At 41.2% G+C, this 20,380-nt stretch overlaps 1 protein-coding gene across 2 annotated transcripts in view; it reads right to left on the bottom strand.

Moving 5' to 3' along the window:
• Nucleotides 1-15,318, bottom strand: part of ZPLD1 (zona pellucida like domain containing 1) — a 70,366-nt gene extending 55,048 nt beyond the window's left edge. The window contains exon 1 of one of the 2 annotated variants that reach the window (XM_076328844.1): nt 15,289-15,318. The gene's annotated coding sequence lies outside the window, so the exon portion shown is untranslated. Of the gene's footprint in view, nt 1-11,569; nt 11,614-15,288 lie in introns of those variants that run through there. The other variant, XM_076328843.1, reaches the window with a different exon arrangement.
• Between the last annotated feature and the right edge of the window lie 5,062 nt (nt 15,319-20,380).

The raw sequence follows: 20,380 nt of genomic DNA, 5'->3' as shown, positions 1-20,380 counted from the left end.
GGTATTGTTCAAAACCCCACAAAGTACCAAAGGGCAGAACCGGCAAGGCAGTGGCAGGGGGGAAAATGACCACCATCAGTTTTTACAAATGCCAGAAACAAAGTTCCGAGTTCTCTGTATCATGCTCCATAGCATGAATTCAATTACCGGTATCTCCACCACAATTAGAAACATTTGTATGTTCCCTCTCTAGGCTGCGATTCAGCCTCAGAACAGTATAAATCTTACTTCTAACTTCAAATCAATACTGAAGGCCAGAGGGACTTCTGTAATGTTCTAGCCTGACCCTCTGTATGACACAGACCAGAAAGCCTCCCCAACTCTTTCTATATCAGGCTCTAACTCCTGCTTGAGCAGTTGTTGGTTTGGGGGGTTTTTTTGTTTTGTTTTTTTAAGAATCATATGTGGTCTTGATTTGGAAGCAATAAATGCTGTTTCTAACCCTGATCAATCAGCTGTGAACAGGCTGGTCAGTAACATAGGACTGAATATTGCCAACTCCAGGTAGTAAAATAAAATAAAAATGTAGACAAAAGTGTACTCTGTGGTTGGAAGAGATAGTATATTTAAAAGGCAGGTTGAAAGAAGGAAAAAATATTTCCTTGGGACTCTTAGGTTGTTTTCAAAGAATAATCTTAGTGCTGGTGGGGGGGAATCAGTAATCAGAGTCCTGGGTCAATGGCCAAAAGTGGTTTTGATCTATGCATTCCCTATAGCATTTGGGAATTGATTCACATTACATATATGGCACGGCTACAGAAACAAATGTCCTTACATTCATACAATCTTTCACAATCTGCTTTGAGAACTACAGTCTCCTAAAATAGCTATCCCAATCAGTACAATGTTGATACAAATACTCCAATGATCAATGTAGAATTTGTAATTAGATGAACACTGACAAACACATAATGCTTAGTCATATGTTATTAGTGGTGTAAGGCACACAATGCTTAGTCATACCTTATTAGTGGTGTAAGTACGTCCCTGGTGCAAGTACCAAAGCAGCAGAGAAGCTGAGCGTAACAGAAGATACCACAACGGTAGAACACAGCACATTTGACCATAGGAAAACTCTGGTTTGGAGGGACTGAACATGACACTGGCCAAAATAAATAAATGAATGAATGAATGAAATCAGTTGGCATCAAGTAAGAGGGAGACAGGAACATACGATGTAAAGCAGTAGGAGATATTTTTTGATTTCAAGGCAAAAGTTAGTGCAACAAAGTGCAGACTTTAGTAATAAGTATGCCTCCAAAAATGCCATGTCCTGTTTGGACCAGCTTTCCTTTGAGAAAGGTAGAGGCTTAAGCAGAAATCTCTCCCTACAGTTTTTGTTTCTGCCCCTAGAATCTGAAATTAACTCAGAAGCATTATAGAAGCATTTAACGTACAGCTTTATTTAAATTTACTGTGCAAACCACAGCGTCAGATTTTCAACAGTTGAAGAACTGATTACAAAACTGATTGGTCTTTACAGTAATAAAATGGGGATCAAGCATTATCTGCTGGAACTAGCAGCACCCACTTATTCCAAATTTTTTTCAGGCACCAACTATTAAGCACTTCAGCTCCATGGAAAAGATAAGAGTTCAAACACAAAAAAGAAAGGAAATAAGTACAAAAGAAAAGCAAATTTCGGGAGCTTAGAGATCAAAGAGACAAGATAAAGAAATCTGATTTTAAAAAAAAACAAAAAACCTTGTACTTCATTATGGAATACCAAGACATTTGAGGCTCAGACAACCTAAATATATTATGATATAAATATATCCTGAATTTTGATACACTTTCCTTTATCTAGGAACAGGATTTGAAAAATGAACAAGAAAATATTTCTGTATTTGTTCCTGTTTAAACTCCATTAACTTCTAGGAACAATTGTGCTCTCAACCAGGCCGACTACATGAAAAGGATACATTTACAAAATACAAAGCAAAGCCCTTCCAAGCCTCAATATTAATTCTGTAAACCCAGAAGCAGTTGTAGAAACATGCCTAATTTACAACGCTATACCATTTGTCCATTTGTAAAACTAGATTTAAAAGACTTCCATGTGATAGAAATACAGTGATTTGCACTAGTAACCTCACAAGAAAAGGCAGATACTTAATGCGGTTTCGTAAAACAGGATCTTCCAAACACCATTTGAGTTGCACACACAATACTGCATGTGCCATGAACAGCATCAACTCTGGACAGAATTCTAACAGCTGCACTAACTAGAAAGGTACTATTATTTTAAGTTTCAATTGGCTTGGACAAGAATCATCACATTTTCAAGCAGCTGAGATATTTTGAAGGCCAAGTCCTGTATATGCAGGTTCCTTGCACAATATACACAATACTTTCTTGAAAAAGAACAACCAAACTGTCATCAGTACAGAGTGTACATTTCTTAACATACAATAATGTAGTTGTAAATAGTTAATTACATAAGTTGGTTAGTTGCATATAATTACACAATGTAAATACACATCAAGTAAAAATTGGTATGAATAAATTTACACACTTCATGTTTTCTCATGCATGGCAGCCACTGCTCATAAGGGTATTGCTTTCTGTTATTTCCATGAATAAGAAGGTATAGGATATCCAGAGAAGCACCAGCCTGCTAGCATCAGCTGACATAGGACTTTAAGTAATATACCATTTAAGTAAACATACCCTTAAGTAAAATACCATTGAAGTAGTGAAATAAGCACAGAAACATACACCCAAGTATTAAATTTCCACTAAGTAGCAGAAGAGAGTGTGTTTCAGTAGTCTGATATTCCTCTGAGCCCCACATCACCAGGCTGGAGATTCACTCCTCATCTCTGCCTCTCCACACTTATTTCACAGCCTTAATGCTTTTTTAATGTAGTTGTTTGTTGGTGCTGTGAAAACAAGCATGTATGCACTCAGCTGCACCGAGCAAAAGATTCATATCCCGGGTGAGAGAACTCCAAATTCCATTCCCACTTCATAATTACAGCACACAGCTATGGAACAAAACATGAAGCAACTGCCCACTCCACACAAAAAATGACAATCCTATATCATCAAAATGTATTCAAGGAAACAAAGCACTAAATGGACTGAAGTACATTTCCATATGTCAATATGCTTACAACGCATTCTCAACAGGAGGCTCCATCATACTCCTCTAACAGCCCTTTTATTATGATTATTATTGTTATTATTACAGTACCTTTCTCCCAGCCTGGACAAGCAGCACAGGCACTGAGATTGATGAGACAGCCCTATCCAAGTGGGGAAATGACAGCTGGGCCACATGCCAGCAAGCAACGACACAGCCTTTTTGTAATCTAAAATGCCTGCAGCCATAACTACTTGCTGCTAGGTGTGAAGGCTGCTACTATTGTATTTGCACTGCTAGGGTTTTTCCACCCCCTCTTTCTCCCTTAGGAGTAAAAACAAAAACCAACAATGCTGTTTGCCTGCAAGATAGGCAGCAAAAGGTGTTGACGTAACACCTCACCTGGGTGCTCAGTGTTTCACTATTTATAAGCTGCATTTCCCCTACAACAGTCAGAGCAACAAACAGCTTCCTTCCTCTCCTTTTTCCTACTCCAAACCACAGAAGACAAAGCCAACTTTTACAAGGCCTTTCCCAGGGGCTTTAAGGCCTTGTTTTCTGCAAAAGATGCTTGCAAAAAGAAGACAATATTTCCTTCACAGAGCTCCACCATAAGTAAGTTTTCACAGCTATCCCACTCTCCCTGCTGGTCTCACTGCAATTCAGTATGAGTTGAGAGCAAGCCAAAGCAGATGCAGACAACATACTGCTTTCATGGAAAGATCCTAGCCCCAGAGAGAATCAGAACTGGGAAGGTAAGTACTGGGCTCACCCCTCTCAGACAGGCACTCGGGTCCTGAATTACCAGGGCCGAGACCCACACCATGTCTAGTTTCCCGTTAGCTAACCCTAGGCCAGATGCAGATCTTGAATCCACAGAGGCTCCCCGCAAAAGCCCTATCAAGAAGTAAGCTGGCAAGATGGGCCCCTGTGCAAGCTCTCACATGTAATACAAAGAGTAAACAAATGAGCAATATTGTGTCTCCAAGATTAATGTAGTAAGAACCCTGCAGGCAAACCCCTGCCATGTTTTCACTCCACTGCTGATTTTCAAGTAATACCCATGTTTGGCACTTGGCTAGGATGTGAAGGTCAAGCTTCAGCCTAAAGCACATTCCTCAGGTCCATTGATTTCAGCAAACATTAAAAAAAAACAACAACAACAAAAAAAAACCCCACATATCTGCCTTGATGCCTACCGAGAGGGGCTTACACAAGCAACATTTCAAAGCAAAACTGGACAAAATCAAGTTGTAGCATGTCTGCTATATACTTATTCCCTATTAAATGTATTGCTCCATAAAACCTAGTTACAAGGTGAAACATGTATGTCATTAAATTTAATAATCAACCATTTTGAATTTCAAAGAATCCAGCACATCATTTGTCCCATCCATTCCCTGAACCAGTGCTGATGATTGTACACTATTCTTTGTCTAGCCCAGATTTGAGCATATCCCATGATTAACCTCCATATGTTCAGGCAGTCCCAATCTCTCCGCACAAGAAAAATACATTAGTCACTGATTACATTCTGCCTACAGACAACATCAGTCTCCCCGGCAAGCTAAATATTGATGGTCATCATTTGGCTACTTTTGGCTACTGAGAGCAGTGCTTTGAAATTCCTGCATGCTTCATATGCTCTGAATTTGTTCTGCTGGGTAAAAAGCTGAAAAAAGCCAGAGCAAGCTAATTAAGAGCTAAATTCTGCCCTTGAGGACATAGGCATGCCTCTGCTAAAGTCACTGAGAACTGTACTACTTAGGCATCAGCAGACCTAAGGTTTAGCTAATGTCAGGCTGGGTGTTACTGGACCAGCAAGACATATGGGAAACAATAAGCCTCAAGACCAAATAGTTTCACTCACACAAAAGCAAAGCCAACACAGTTAAAAATCCAAACTGCAGAACTGATTCTAAAAGAAAAGAATAAGTTTTGAGATTGGTTTTGTAGTTTCTTTTACTCGGGGGGGGGGGGGAACCAACCAAAAGAAAACCAAACCACACACTTCAGGCTGATCTTGTAGGAGCCAGGAAGATCTGCACGACCCCTCAACTTCCAAAATCAGGGTATTAATCAGATGTGTAGAAGGTGCAACATTACCAGCTACGAAGATGGAAGAAGGTGACAGAGGAATGAATGCTGCCTGTAGGGCCTTGATTTCTTTCTTTGCACTAGGATCTAGGCTTCACGTGCTATGCATGGCTATAATTCCTACGAAAAGAAATCAAAAGTAATAGAGAGGAGGAGAACTCCCTTCAGAAATGAGTGCTACTCAAGCCTATCTGTATGACATTAAAGGAATGTGGCAAGTTCTCATGGACCTCCTTTAAATGGTTCCTATTTAATTGCTTAGAGAGCCCCAGACAAGATCCGAGATGTGAAATAGGTGACAGTATGTCAGGATGTAAGTGCTCTACTGGGAATCAGAATGAACCCCAAATATTTCTGTTTTATCCATGTCATTGTATAGCAAGAAAGTCACAACTAGGAACTTGCAAATAGCTGGTATTCAGCTTAAATGTCACTAAAACTCCAGTTTTAGTAACTCCAGTAAACTAGAACATAATTTAGGAACAGCATCATCTTAATTCTGAAGTACTCTGACAAAAGACAGCACTAACTGAGCAGTAGGAGATTGAGTTACTTCAATATTCCTAATATTTTTAACTTATTTTTTTTAAATATAATTGAGGACACCAACACCACTTTAGATAGGAATGTCAAGCATTTGCAACGCAAAAGGGAAGAATAAGAAAAGTTTTACAGATCATTCAGATTTGAATTATCACACAGAACAACTCTTGCAGTGCCTTTGGACTAATACAGTGAAATATTAGGAAGTCAGGCAAAAACGCCAGGAGGCCTGCATGGATGAACAAGGAGCTCCTGGACAAACTCAAACACAAAAAGGAAGCCTACAGAGGGCGGAAGCAAGGACAGGTAGCCTGGGAGGAATACAGAGAAATTGTCTGAGCAGCCAGGGATCAGGTTAGGAAAGCTAAAGCCCTGATAGAATTAAATCTGGCCAGGGACATCAAGGGCAACAAGAAAAGATTCTATAGGTACATCAGGGATAAAAGGAAGACAAGGGAAAATGTGGGCCCTCTCCGGAATGAAACAGGAGACCTGGTTACCCAGGACACAGAGAAGGCAGAGGTACTCAATGACTTTTTTGCCTCGGTCTTCACCGGCAAGTGCTCGAGCCTCACCGCCCAAGCCGCAGAGGGCAAAGGCGGGGACTGGGAGAATGAAGAGCCGCCCACTGTGGGAGAACGTCAGGTTCGAGACCATCTAAGGCACCTGGAGGTGCACAAGTCCATGGGACCCGATGAGATCCATCCATGGGTCCTGAAGGAACTGGCGGGTGAAGTTGCTAAGCCACTATCCATCGTATTTGAGAAGTCGTGGCAGTCTGGAGAAGTTCCCACTGACTGGAAAAGGGGAAACATAACCCCCATTTTTCAAAAGGGAAAAAAGGAAGACCCGGGGAACTACAGGCCAGTCAGTCTCACCTCTGTGCCTGGGAAGATCATGGAACAGATCCTCCTGGAAGCTATGCTAAGGCACATGGAGGACAGGGAGGTGATTCGAGACAGCCAGCATGGCTTCACCAAGGGCAAGTCCTGCCTGACTAACCTAGTGGCCTTCTATGATGGGGTGACTACATCAGTGGACATGGGAAGAGCTACGGATGTCGTCTATCTGGACCTCTGTAAGGCCTTTGACATTGTCCCCCACAACATCCTTCTCTCTAAACTGGAGAGGTATGGATTTGATGGGTGGACTGTCCGGTGGGTGAGGAATTGGTTAGATGGTTGCATCCAGAGGGTAGTGGTCAATGGCTCAATGTCCAGGTGGAGATTGGTGACGAGTGGCGTCCCGCAGGGGTCCGTATTGGGACCGGTACTGTCTAATATCTTCAGCAATGACATAGACAGTGGGATCGAGTGCACCCTCAGCAAGTTTGCAGATGACACCAAGCTGAGTGGTGCGGTCGACACGCCAGAGGGACGGGATGCCATCCAGAGGGACCTGGACAAGCTTGAGAAGTGGGCCTGTGTGAACCTCATGAGGTTCAACAAGGCCAAGTGCAGGGTCCTGCACCTGGGTCGGGGCAACCCCTGGTATCAATACAGGCTGGGGGATGAAGGGATTGAGAGCAGCCCTGCCGAGAAGGACTTGGGGGTACTGGTGGATGAAAAGCTGGACATGAGCCAGCAATGTGCGCTCGCAGCCCAGAAGGCCAACCTTATCCTGGACTGCATCAAAAGCAGCGTGGCCAGCAGGTCAAGGGAGGTGATTCTGCCCCTCTACTCTGCTCTGGTGAGACCCCACCTGGAGTACTGCGTCCAGCTCTGGAGCCCTCAGCATAAGAAAGACAAGGACCTGTTGGAGCGGGTCCAGAAGAGGGCCACGAAAATGATGAGGGGGATGGAACAGCTCTGCTATGAAGAAAGGCTGAGAGAGTTGGGGTTGTTCAGCCTAGAGAAGAGAAGGCTTCGGGGAGACCTTATTGCAGCCTATCAGTACTTAAAGGGGGCTTATAAAAAAGATGGCATCAAACTTTTTAGCAGGGCCTGTTGCGACAGGCCAAGGGGGAATGGCTTTAAACTAAAGGGGGGTAGATACAGACTAGATATAAGGAAGAAATTTTTTGCGCTGAGGGTGGTGAAGCACTGGCACAGGTTGCCCAGAGAGGTGGTGGATGCCCCATCCCTGGAAACATTCCAGGTCAGGCTAGATGGGGCTCTGAGCAAGCTGATCTAGTCGAAGATGTCCCTGCCCACGGCAGGGGGGTTGGACTAGATGACTTTTAGAGGTCCCTTCCAACCCATACTATTCTATGAGTCTATGATTTAGACAGCAATCCATCATCTTTTCATGACCAGTGAGAGTAATTGCTGTTGTGTCAAACTGGTAACTGTCATGTAACCTATACAACCACAAAGAGTGGTCCCAGCACAGTGCTGCAGTCCAACTTCTGGCACAGCTATAAGAGCACTTGAAGATGACAGGATTTTGGTATTAAGGAAATGGGAAGACAAACAGATGCAGGGCTTTTATTCTCAGCTTCACTCACTCATATGACCTTTAGTCACCACCACACACATGCATCACACACACTCCTACACTCCAGTCCTTTACATTGCCTGTACTCATGTAGACACATCTGCATTAGCTTCAACCTACAGGAGCTCTGCTAAAGGATCCATCTTTGTCAATGTTATGTCAAAAATAACATTGGACTACATAACACGTAACTGCACCCTGCTGTTAGACTGACATTTGACTTTGCAGGTATTCCTGTTCCTGTGCTTGTGATCCCCTGGTAGCATTGATGGGAATAACAATGCCAGAGAAAATATGAAGGTACAGAGCAGCATGTTCACCGGAGGAACTGGACAAGATAGATAATACTTGTATCTCCCTTGCAGTACATTAGTTGGTCTTGCTGCTACCTATGGCGATCCATCCACTTGGCACAAAAAACCCTAACTAAAATAAATAGGTATTCCTAGAAACTCTGCATTATTGATGAGGAACATTCATTTAACAACAGTTTCTTTGGGATTGTCAAAACTGATGACCTAAAGTAAAGTGCTCACTTCCGAGGCATTATGTATTGATAAAAGCATAAACTGGTAATACAATTTAGAGTGAATTTTCTCTACCATGCTGTTTAATGACCCATGCTAATGCTTAAAAAGGTTATTTGAATTATTCTGGTTTTATTCCTGGAAGGAGAAATGTCCATTTTTTGGCAGTTCTTCTAGCTTGGAAAGATGGGGGAGGAAGATAGGCAGGGAAAAAGACAGATAGAAATAGACCTGGTCCATTTGTGGAAGTCCATGGGAAAATAAAACTATGTCAGTACAATATATGATTAAGTATACCATTATATTGCCTATATGGAGAGTAATTTTGGATTCAGGCCATTTCTAGGAATCAGGGCAGTTCTTAAACAACTTTAAACAGACAATAATCAGAACTAGAAGGGGGTGTCTAAATCCTGTATCTTTATGGGGAAAACTGTATTAGTATAGCTATAGTGACACTACACCAATGCAGTTCTGCCATTAAAATTCCATAGGAAGACAAGACTTCAGGTTACAACTTTCTAAAAAGCCTAAAAAATTCCCAGTCATTCCAAATTTCAGTGGGAGCTGACATTCCTGGAAGGTTAAACTTGTACAGGATGCTAGATTCTAATCTTCCAGGCACTGGGCAGCAGGAGCAGAATACTGCAGTGAGCCAGGACTCTGTCAGAGCGTCTTGGCCTAGTTTTCAAATCCTCAGCCACAGCAAACACACAGATTCACTTAACTTGCCATACGTAAGTATAACCTAGCCCAAACCTCATGTGTCACACGGATATCTCCCAATGTGAAGTTCAGCACATGGCCTTTCTCTCAGTGATGTTCAGGTCTGCCAGGAGACCCATTTAGACATAAGCTTAAAACCAAAGCAATCCTGAACTAGTCTGATATTCACAATTGCAATGAACTGATACGTTCAGAGTAGTACAAAATCAGTGGCCATATCATTGCAGGCCTGAATCGGAGGGTCCTGAATTCAGTCAGGATTGCTCTACTCATTCCCAGTCTCCAACACCCTCACAGTGAAGGAAAAAAAAAAAAGTTTCCTAACATTCAGAGGGAACCTCCTGTGTTTCAGTTTGCGCCCATCGCATCTTGTCCTGTCACTGGGCACCACTGAAATGAGCCAGCTCTGTCCTCTTTGCACCCTCCCTTCAGATATTTGTATACATTGATTAGACTCCCCCAGCCTCAGGGATGTTGGCGCGTTTTTCACCCCAGGCCTCAAACACCGTGCCTGCTTTCAGAAAGGAGGTGTCCAGGATACCAGCAGGGAAGAGCAACTGTGCTTCTTAGTAGAAGGCTGGTCAAGTTACATGAGACACAAGACAGGAAAAAGGCTCATCGTTCTTCTCTGCCCTGTGAGTCCATACATAGTCCATTCATAGTGCAAAACTACCACCCTTGAAGCAACAAGACACAGTATGAGGTCACCACAACAGAAAATAAAATGAAATTGAATGTCTATTCTAAGTTTAAGCGGCAGTCTGTTTAACTTATTCGGTTCAAAAAACACATACCTGGTATTTTTTATCTCAAAAGAAACCAAATAGCAAGACACATCATGATCACTGCATTTATTCCAAACAAATACCCTTTGTTTCCTCAGCCAGTGGCTAATTGCCAATTTGTTTCATGAACAAAACCTGACACAGAAAACAGAATCCAGCTATTATAGAGGGTTACAAAAGAATGCAGGTAGTATTAAGCTTAAGGCAGAACTGTTCTGCCAGCAAGCATCCATGTGCTAAGCACAATCCCACCTTCTCTATCTCCTGATCTGAATCTAACTTTTTTGCAGTAGATTATCTCCCTCAAGGGCAAATGTATTCCAAACATTTAAGGGCTCTTACAAAAGGCCAGCACTGATCTCTGTGCTTGAATAATATCCCAAATGGACCCTCATTGGTAACACGATAACAAAATCAGTGTTTCAGTCAAAAGAGAAGAGCCTTTTTGCTCCTCTGTTCCTTTCTTTTTGTGCATTGATATAAAGATCAGAGTCATCTGCATGAATAAGATTTAGAATTCTGATGAAAACAATAAGAGATACTAAACACTTTCTGGCCCTCCCAAATTTGTATTCAACCTCTCCCTTTGTTAAAGCTGTAATCACACTCCCATCGGTATTCAAGGGATTTATGCAAACAAGGTCTCTTCTGTCAAAAATCATAGCAATTTAATGCAGTCACAGGCTGTTTGGTTGTGTAGATTACTGGTGCATGTCAGCTCTCTATAATACAGATCAGATGGTCTTAGCAGTCTCACCTCAGCCATTCTAGCATAAGATACTGTATCTATACATGACCAAACCAGAAAAATAAGGGAAAATAACAGAAGAGGGGTGACTTGAAGCTACAGTCATAAGGAAATTTAAAAATTAAGCTAAAACTCAGCCTGCTGCTTAATTGTAAATACAACATTAGCTGAATATCTTGTAAGTTTTCTCTCCATGGAATGTCACCCACTTGCATAAGGATGGACTTAAATTAATAAAAGCCTGCCATCTTTACCTCTGTGTGAGTGCTAGCTACTGTTTGTGCATATTACACATCCACCTTATACACCCAATGCACAACGGATTAAAAGAAGTCCATTACACAGCTCCCAGACACAAGACTTAACTCTTTAGATCTAGCTGTAAAAAAATCAACACTTATAGGTCTAGTGGCTCTCTGGCTGACATTCTCATCATGTGCAGTATCGCAGCTCCTCCATCACTCAGGGCCATATCCTGCCTCCTTTGGGAAAGTTGTGTAGTTTGTTTCAGTGGGCAAAATTCAATCACTTGAAGTGAAACAAGCAAGATTTATCCATGACCTACCCTCCCCACATTATTGACTATATATAGACAAATCTGGCTCTGTCAGAGAAATTCTACCTGCACTTGCACAGGAGACTATGTTGTCTGTGCTCACTGCCACTCTCTCAGGAATGAAGAATGGGTCTGCCTTGCTGGCTTAACACCTCTTTCCAAAACCAGTTTGATGCTGTGAGGAAAGAGAGAGAGAGAGTTGATTAAAAGTCGTGATGAAATGCATGCATTAGAGAGGAGTATCTGCAGTGCTCTGTCACCTCCACCCACTTTCTCCCCAGGCAACCAATGGCACTTTACAGGAAAACCATTACATCATCAGGGTAGTCTCTAATTGGCTGTATTCTGGATACAGTTTCTGACCCAAAATATACGGGTTAGATAAAAATATGCCATTCCAAAAGTATGCTTTAATTGAGGCAGCATATTACCAAGCACCCTGCAGACGTGCAATAACTTCTGCAACTCCCCTGAGTAAAAGAAAGATGAGTTAGGATCTGACTGAATACTCTCTATATATAAAAAAATATTTTTATATATATATCTCTCTCTTTAAGCCTGAAAATATGCAGACAACTTGCTTTGACCACACAGACCTCTTTTGAATTTACTTACCAATATGTTTATGCCACTGAGTTATACTAGCAGAAATGCTTGAAACAGAATTTAAGGAGCTTATTTGCTAAAAACAAGTGTTACACTTAAACACAGTTCTTGGTGCCAAGATGATCATACAAAATTATTTAAGCTTCATGTGCATCCATCCACGTAACAAAAATAATACCAAATGACTTACCCCAACTCATCTTCCCAATTCAAACAGCACATAAATGCCAACAGAACTGGGTTTATGTTCAATCTATTAATACAAAATATTTACTGAGTAACCACTACAAGAAATCACGAGTTGCTCATGGATTTTCCATAAGCGGAAAAATAAGATGCTATTTGCAGGAAAAATCATTGATTGTGCATTATTTACTCCACTCTAGTACTATAATAGCTGGTTGCAAATAAGGACATTGAGGTATATACAGCACAGAGCCTTAGTATAAAGGGCTCATTCTGCCAAGTGAATTGGGGCCAAATACTTAACTTAGTAACGAAGGACCATTCAAATCTAATGGGACCAGAAGTAAATCAGGTTCTATTCCTTACTTCATTCCAGTCCTTATCTCCTTTCCCCATACACACCACATGCATAATCCAAACATTATAGCATGCAAAAATGAGCCTCATCATGTATAAAGAGAGCCACATTAGAGAAATCCACAGAAGTGGATAAAAAAGGTGGCACTCATCCTTTTTTCAGGTTGGCTTACAGGTCCTTAGAGCAACGATCACGTTTGAGTTCTGTATCCACAGGCTGCATATTACTGGTCCCTTTACTGGCTGCTCCATGCACTAATGTAATCTAAATAAATCAGCTAGTAAAACACATCATGTAATGGTGGGGAACAGTGGCTGTCTGAAGTTCTGCTGGTCTCTGTCAAGAGATGTTATTAGGCCTAACAATAGAGAAATACCTACTTTAAAGAGAAATAAAAAGTTTGGTTGATTTTGCCCTATTTAAGTGCCTTATCTAGGCTAATAAAACATGGAATCAAATCCTGCAAACTTGCATTCTCTTTGCAAGCGTTAAGAGAAGGTGGGAGCTCTGTCTTAAAAGTGCCCTCATCACACTGTATCTCTGTATCGCCTTCACAGGAGCCTGACACCTCAATACTCATCTACTTGACCTCAGTGTAGCTGCAGAAGTTTTAGCTGCTTTTAACATTCAGTCTTAATTAGGGAGACAAAAGAAGTTTCCTTAGATGTTTAAGTTTACTTCAGTGGTGAATAAGATGTTAAAGAGTAGGTGATGGACCCTTTAAAACAGCTTCTCTGATCTCCCTCACTCTACCGGCACTCCTTTCAAGTTCTTCGCTGGCCTGCCCCACTATTAACCTCCCTCCACATTGAGAATTAGCTATTTATTATCAGCCTTTGTTCCCTCTCTCAAAGGGCTCCTCCTCTCACTCTTTACCGAAGAATCCTCAGCGGTCTTTTATGAACGTGTATAACAAAATCCTTTTGAAATTCAAAATAAATTATTGCCACTGGTTGGAACATAGAGAAGCTCCTATTTTGACCACTTACAGCACACTTTGAAAGTCTTGATGCTGATGTAATGCTGCTTACTGCAGTCTTACGACTTAACAGTGGTATTAGAAGCATATCCAAGTGAGCTCTATAAAAATCTCTCTCTAGCAAAGAGCAAGCTCTTTGTCCTTGTGGTGTCCCAGCACAGGAGCAATACGTAGCTAGATCTCTCTGCAATCTTTAGCTTCATACATCCCAGCAATTTATCTTTTAATTGAGAATTAGCTCCTGTTCCTCCAGTCCCGGGATCTCTGTCAAAGAGGTACGACAAGGAAAAAACATCACTCAAAACCCACTTAATATTAAACTTAAAGTTATGTGGAAATGTAGGAATCAAAAAACAGTTTACCGAAACCTCTAAAAATTGAAACCAGCAAACTGGGCACAAACCCAACAAAGTAACAAAGTGCAACACAATCTTTGTTAAAATTGGCAAGCTCCACATTTGTCACAAAGAAAACTGCAAACTGCCTGAAATGCAATCCCTTCCACACCCGTAGGGTGTGCCTGCGAGGAGTAAAACAAACTAGGAGCATGAGGCTTGGGTGTTCAGTAAACCAAGAGTGAACTTTATTGGGTACAAAACAAATCTAACAGTTAACTAATTCAGTGCCTAAGGGCAAAGCCTCATTCCCAGCTCCTGCACGTCACAAAATGTCACAACATTTGGCTGCCTCCTATCAAGCAAGAGCAAAATACCATGACTTCTCTCAGGGCAGTATTAAAGGACAGTGTCAGTGCTTCATCAGAAAACTGGCAAATGTCTTTTCTTGTTTTGCTCAAAGTCACCCTGCCAAAGTAGCATGGTGGTAAGAGGCTGAATGGAAAAATGGGCACAGGGGAAGGAAGATACATATTCCATCTGCCTGGCAGTGTCTGATAACAACTGATCTCCTTCTATTTCCTTTAATCATTGTGATTTTCTAACAGAAAGATAATATGTGTAATACAGCAAAGCTCTTTGCCGTCTTTATAGTCCATTAGAAAACATTTCACTGATCATTAAAATGCAGCCACGGGACAACGTGATAATACCTGATAAAAACCTTCCTTCAGCAAAAAACCAAAATGAAGTGAAACCACAGAATCTATTTTCAAGACTCAATATTTGGCCTGAGTCTCAACAGTACATCACATCTGAAAGTGGAAACTCCATCAAACCTTATCATACTTAGCACTACCTCAGAGACTTCAGTTCAGTTTGGACTAGGTGGGAAATGACGGGTTTGAGTCACCAGGACTTCTTCCTACCAAACATAAATCTTCTCCGGAGGTCTTCCACCCAGGCACTGACCAAGAACAGTCTGTCAGATTTGATGAGACAGGAGGCCACAGAAGTAGAACTGCTCAACCGGATCTGAGGGTAATCAGACTTCCTACAGCATGACACAGCGTTACGGTAAAGCAGTACTGTGGAACATTGCATTCAGGCTCGGTAATCAAATAAAACTGTCATTCAAGATTTACTATACTCCTGTGCATAGTTATCCATTATCTGTAACAAAGCTTGAACTTATTAAATTACTTCATATTTTCAGTTTTATGCTGTTGTTTATTACATAGCAATATAAAGGAATGCAGAAAGAGTCATTTTCTACTAATACTGGACAAGGAACATTATTAGATTAAAGACAGAACATTACCCTTGAAGCTTTTCTCTCAGCTTTGTGCCACTGCAGAACATCTAGTTATATACTTCTCCCTGACGCCTCCTGCCGCAGATTTAAAGAACCAAGGCAAATCACTTCCATCACTCCACTAACACTGTGGGAGAGGCACAGAGAAGGAAATACATTAATTCTGGTAACAAACCAGAAAAGTACATTGGTGTCATATTCCTTCCATCTGCAGAGAACAAAAGGCCAGTTGGTTCCCACCATACAGCTATAAGATGAGACAGGCAGAAATGTCCTATGATAAAAGGGTGTTTACAAAAAAAAGAGAGAGATGAAAATTGATACACATGTAATAGCAGTACCTGGGTAATGGACAGGAGTGAAAACATATTTCAGACGAGGCCCCAGAATTCCCTTTTTGGTGTTTCAGAGACAATGCACAAGCATGGGGGGAGGAGGCACAAGAGCCCAGACTCTCTGCCCTTACTCCTCCCTTTCCAATCTTGGATGAGCAGAAGCCCCAGGGATAGGAGTTTAGTTACCAGCATTTGCCCATGGGTTACTCTTCTAGTTGTTTGTCAGTCTGTCACAACTGGTAAGCTGCTTGCAAGAGTTGAGTGCAGAAGCACAGAGAGTATGGACAGTAGTGCAGAGACACTGCAGAAGCAGCTTTGCAGGGAGTCTTACCTCCTTTGCCTCCTACAGTCACACCAAGAGAGCAACAAGTCACAATACTTCAATTCTCTGGTCCCCCCAGCTTAACACACTGAGGCAAATGGGAACAAAGTAGAAGAGGGGCGGAGAAGCCCAAGCAGATCCACTTTCCAAGTGGAAGTCAGCAAGGTGATCTCAAGGCCTGCCAAATTCTACTCTTCTCTGGGAAGTCTGTCCATAGCTGTATGATGAGGAAACAGCTCTGCATGCAGCTGACAGTGATTTCCATTTAACCCCATCATTTGGCAATGCGCACATGTGAGGCTGTCGTTGGACGGGGCTCTGAGCAACCTGATCTAGTTGAAGATATCCCTGCCCACGGCAGGGGGGTTGGACTAGATGACCTTTAGAGGTCCCTTCCAACCCAAACTATTCTATGATTCTAAATAATTTTTTCACTCAGTGTTTCCATGTGTTACTGGCTCATTATTCAGAAGCTTTCTGGTCAGACAGCATTAGAAGTTACATCATTTGCCAACAGTATTTGGGGTGCTCAGTACCTGTGAAGAACAGATACAAAGTATAATCAAAATGCTACAGAAATAAGGATCACTTTTCAACCTTAACTAAGCTTTTTCTGACTTCTGGCCACGTCATTTTATTGAACAATGAGGGAGTTCTGCAATAAAAACCTTCTCCAACCCCAAAGTCCTAATGAGGACTTCTTAAGCCTTATTCCAAGATCTTGGATCAGGAGAAGGAAGGGATACCCAAGTGAATGTTGTCTCAGGACGCACGGAAACTTATGCTGTTTTTCTCCATGTCCCGGGCAGACAGTGCACAGGAGGAAACCACAAAAGACAGCATACTAACGGCAAAAGCCCAATCAGCCTCTGATGTGGATAACCTAAAAAAAAAAAAAAAAAAAAAAGACTTGGATAACATTTTAGCCTGAGGTTGCAGCTTCTGTAGGCAGAACAGGAGGCTTTATATGGCCAAAGGATCCAGACCTAGATTTAACACACACTATAACCACAGCCTACCACGCAGGCAACATGTCTTACCAACTCTGGTACTGACTGCTGTCACCAAAGTACGAGTAAACTGAATTCACACAACAGAGCTCTTATGAGACTGACAACACCCTCACAGCCTGCCCTCAGTCCCTAAAGCAAACTCAGTGAGGAAAGTCCATCCTTCCAAGCGACCTTGACAGAATAAAGCTATTTCTGGCTTTCATGCAAGAAAAGAAAAAGACCTTATGTTGTTTCAAAATTTAAAACAAGAGACAGAAGACAGGCATGGAGATATCTACAGCTTCTGAATTAGTGTCATGAAGAACATGAGAAGATGAAAACTGAAAGGAATAGTCTTTCTGACAAATGGAAGCAAAAGGAAACTGCTACAGATTGCTCACTGTAATGTGCAAGAAAAGAAATGGGGCATTCCAAAGCAACAGACAGAAAAGGGGAGAGAGTTGCTGTATGTGCTATCAATATGCTGCAAACCCTGATAAAATATGGGCAACGTCTACTCTACTATCTTCTGGACTTTTTGGATTACACCATATGTTGGAAGTGCACATCTGCTCTTTACACAAAATGGATAGTACGTACTTTAAAAGCAAATTTGAGGAATCCACAGGGTAGAAGCCGATTAACATTGAGCTCAGCACATGAATTTGTCAGTCCAGAGCCGCATGTCTGACTCACACTGTCATACTGGTGCAACATTCCTTAGCTCCATTGCTGTGAGCCTGGAAATCGAACATCCATTTAGTGCTAACAGCAACGTTTCCAGCAAGAAGCTCCTGGGACAAATGAACACTTTGCACTGAAGTATTGGGCTTTTAGAAAAAGCACTTCTTCCCTTTTACCAGGTTATTCATATCTCAATCTCATTTGTGTTTAAGAAGAAAGAAACCTGGATTGTGCAACCATCTTTCAAACAAAACTGTGCTACCATTCTGCAGTGAAAGGTAAATGCATGAATCCATAATGGGCTGCTGATCAATTTTTGACAAACTGATATTCTCATGACAGATTAACAGAGCATACATTTCACAATTTATAGCACTGAAAGGCACGTGCAAATGCATACAGAGCAATAAACACTTGGGGTAGAGTTTCGTGCCTAGGAAGCTTTTGTACAAAAGCCTTTTTAAATATTTTCTTGTCACTAATATGTCTACCGCCTTAATGTAGGATTGATCTAAAAGTGGATGTTTCGGCAGATCACCACTATGCTCAAGTTTTCCTTGCCTAAAATACAAGTAATTTTAACTCAGAAAAGAGGAATTGCCCCAATCCTGTAAAAATTTTAACAGAGTTTATTGTTATTACTGTTAATTAGGGATGTCAGACAGTAGAAACCCTGCCACAATAGTAGAAACAATGCATACCCATATTTTTTGCATTTTGGGACGTAATCCCATGACTACAGAGTGTCAGGAAACTACTTGAAAGAGCTAGATGAAAACAAGTGATCCCCTCCCTCTCAAAAAACCACTCAACACCATAATATTTTACAGAAGTATCATTCCTTCTCCAAAATTTCCACAAAACACTGACTTGTTGAAACTCAAGATTTAATAAAGTTAGTCACAATTATGTAGTTTCTGTTTTTCAGCTCTAGTAATTCCAGACAGAAAACGTTCAAGTATTTCTTGTATCCTAACCATCTACAGTTGTTTTGTAGCATACATCTAGACAAACAGTAGCATCCTCTTTGCACTCCTCAATGTTGAGTGCAACATTTCATTCTAGGAAGCTCTCTGGGTTAGGACAGCATGAAAGAGGCAAAACAGCCTGTTTGTCTTCCTGAGCTCTAACCAACTCCTGATATGAAGGCTGGGTTGAAAATAATCTCCCATACAGGAAAACTACCTTCAAGTCTGGAGCTGAAAATTCAGATAAGGAAATTGATTTGTAGACAATCATGGAAAACTACCTCTTGGTAGTCTGATTCACATTTTGTGGAATATAACGCAGAGGGTTTGAAAGGTATTGCACAAAAATATTGGTTTAACATTTAAAGAGCCAATAAAACAAGTTTTTCTAGGCCAAAGGTCTCTCTTGAAAAATCAGATAGCTAGAGACACAGAACGGGGTGGGATAAAAGGGGCAGGAGGAGCTGCCAAAACCAAGGGCTAGAACCACAGCACCGCCATATTAAATTAGTTTTATATTGATCTAATTCCATTCCTGTACCATGATAAACCTGAAATGATACCAAATAAGATCCAAACTTGAAGCTAATTTGACTTTTCAAAGCATTTCCTTCCAGGATGTTATGCCTACACAAAGTTTATTTGAAGATGAACTGCAAAGACGATCAACAGTGGAAAAAAGATTATTTCCTTTTTTATTATCAACAGGCACTTTTAAAAATGTATTTTATACAATGACCTCAATATTTTGTGTTGTATGCGTGCATATTTCTGAATACCAGCACCTGTAAAATATCGATATCCACATCATTTAAGTGTTATATTCCTATTTTAAGAGTTGAATTAAAAATTCTTATGCAAATAGCAACCACAGAGCATGCGTGTGTGTAGACTGATGGGTAGATAAGTAGATGTTACCAACTGTAAAAAGTGGAGTTTTATATATCTCTAAAAACACGTGAATTTTTAAAGTTACAGATTACCCCTAAGGGAGAACAAGAGTCAGTCCAATTACTTTTTGTGAGTAAATGGTCTGATGATTTCAAATCTATTTTTTCTTTGTGAGTCATTCACGAACCAAACCCATTCTTTCCCAATGTATTTCCTGTTTGCAAATTATTCACTGAATAATTTATATGAAAGAAATTCACCCTAAGGGTTTGTCTGCAAGCTTGTTTGCTTTTACTGTTCCCCACCTATTATCCATTGTGTTTGAGCAGGTTCCCAAGTCACACAACATTATTTCTACTCCCCAAGTGAATGAGCGAAACTTTAAGCTGCTATAGCCATACAAGAGGAATAACAAATCATGAATCAGGAACAGCCAATTTTGTTTCCTAGTGAAAAGTGATCTTTGCCTAGCTGTTTAGGAGCTGACAATATTCCCTCAGAAGGCACATCAAGGAGTGTGACCAAACTCACTAACCACAGCAGTGGGGCTAGCAGTGTGCTTCATCAAAAGGCAAATCCCATTTCAGACACATACAGCAGCAACAATGCTACATGAGGCTCTCAAAATGGCTTTTCTTTCGTTTCCGAAGCCCAGAAGCACCTTCCAGACCAGCGAACTCTCTATGGCAATGGCAAGACTACATACTTCGCATACAATCATTAAGCAGTTATTTGGCATCACTGTGACCCCACGGTTCTTTTGTGCTATATTACTGCTGTACTGTACAAATTATGAATCGGAAGAGCCCATCCAAAATAAGTGCATCACATTCTCCAAAAGCTTATAATTGTTTTCAAAAGGCATTGCATTCATAACTATGCAATATTCATAAAGCAAGCTAGTTT

Source organism: Aptenodytes patagonicus, chromosome 1 (genome assembly GCF_965638725.1).
Source record: "Aptenodytes patagonicus chromosome 1, bAptPat1.pri.cur, whole genome shotgun sequence".
Taxonomy (NCBI): Eukaryota; Metazoa; Chordata; class Aves; order Sphenisciformes; family Spheniscidae; genus Aptenodytes; species Aptenodytes patagonicus.
Note: the sequence above shows the minus strand (reverse complement) of the source record. Positions and strands in the feature narration are given on the sequence as shown.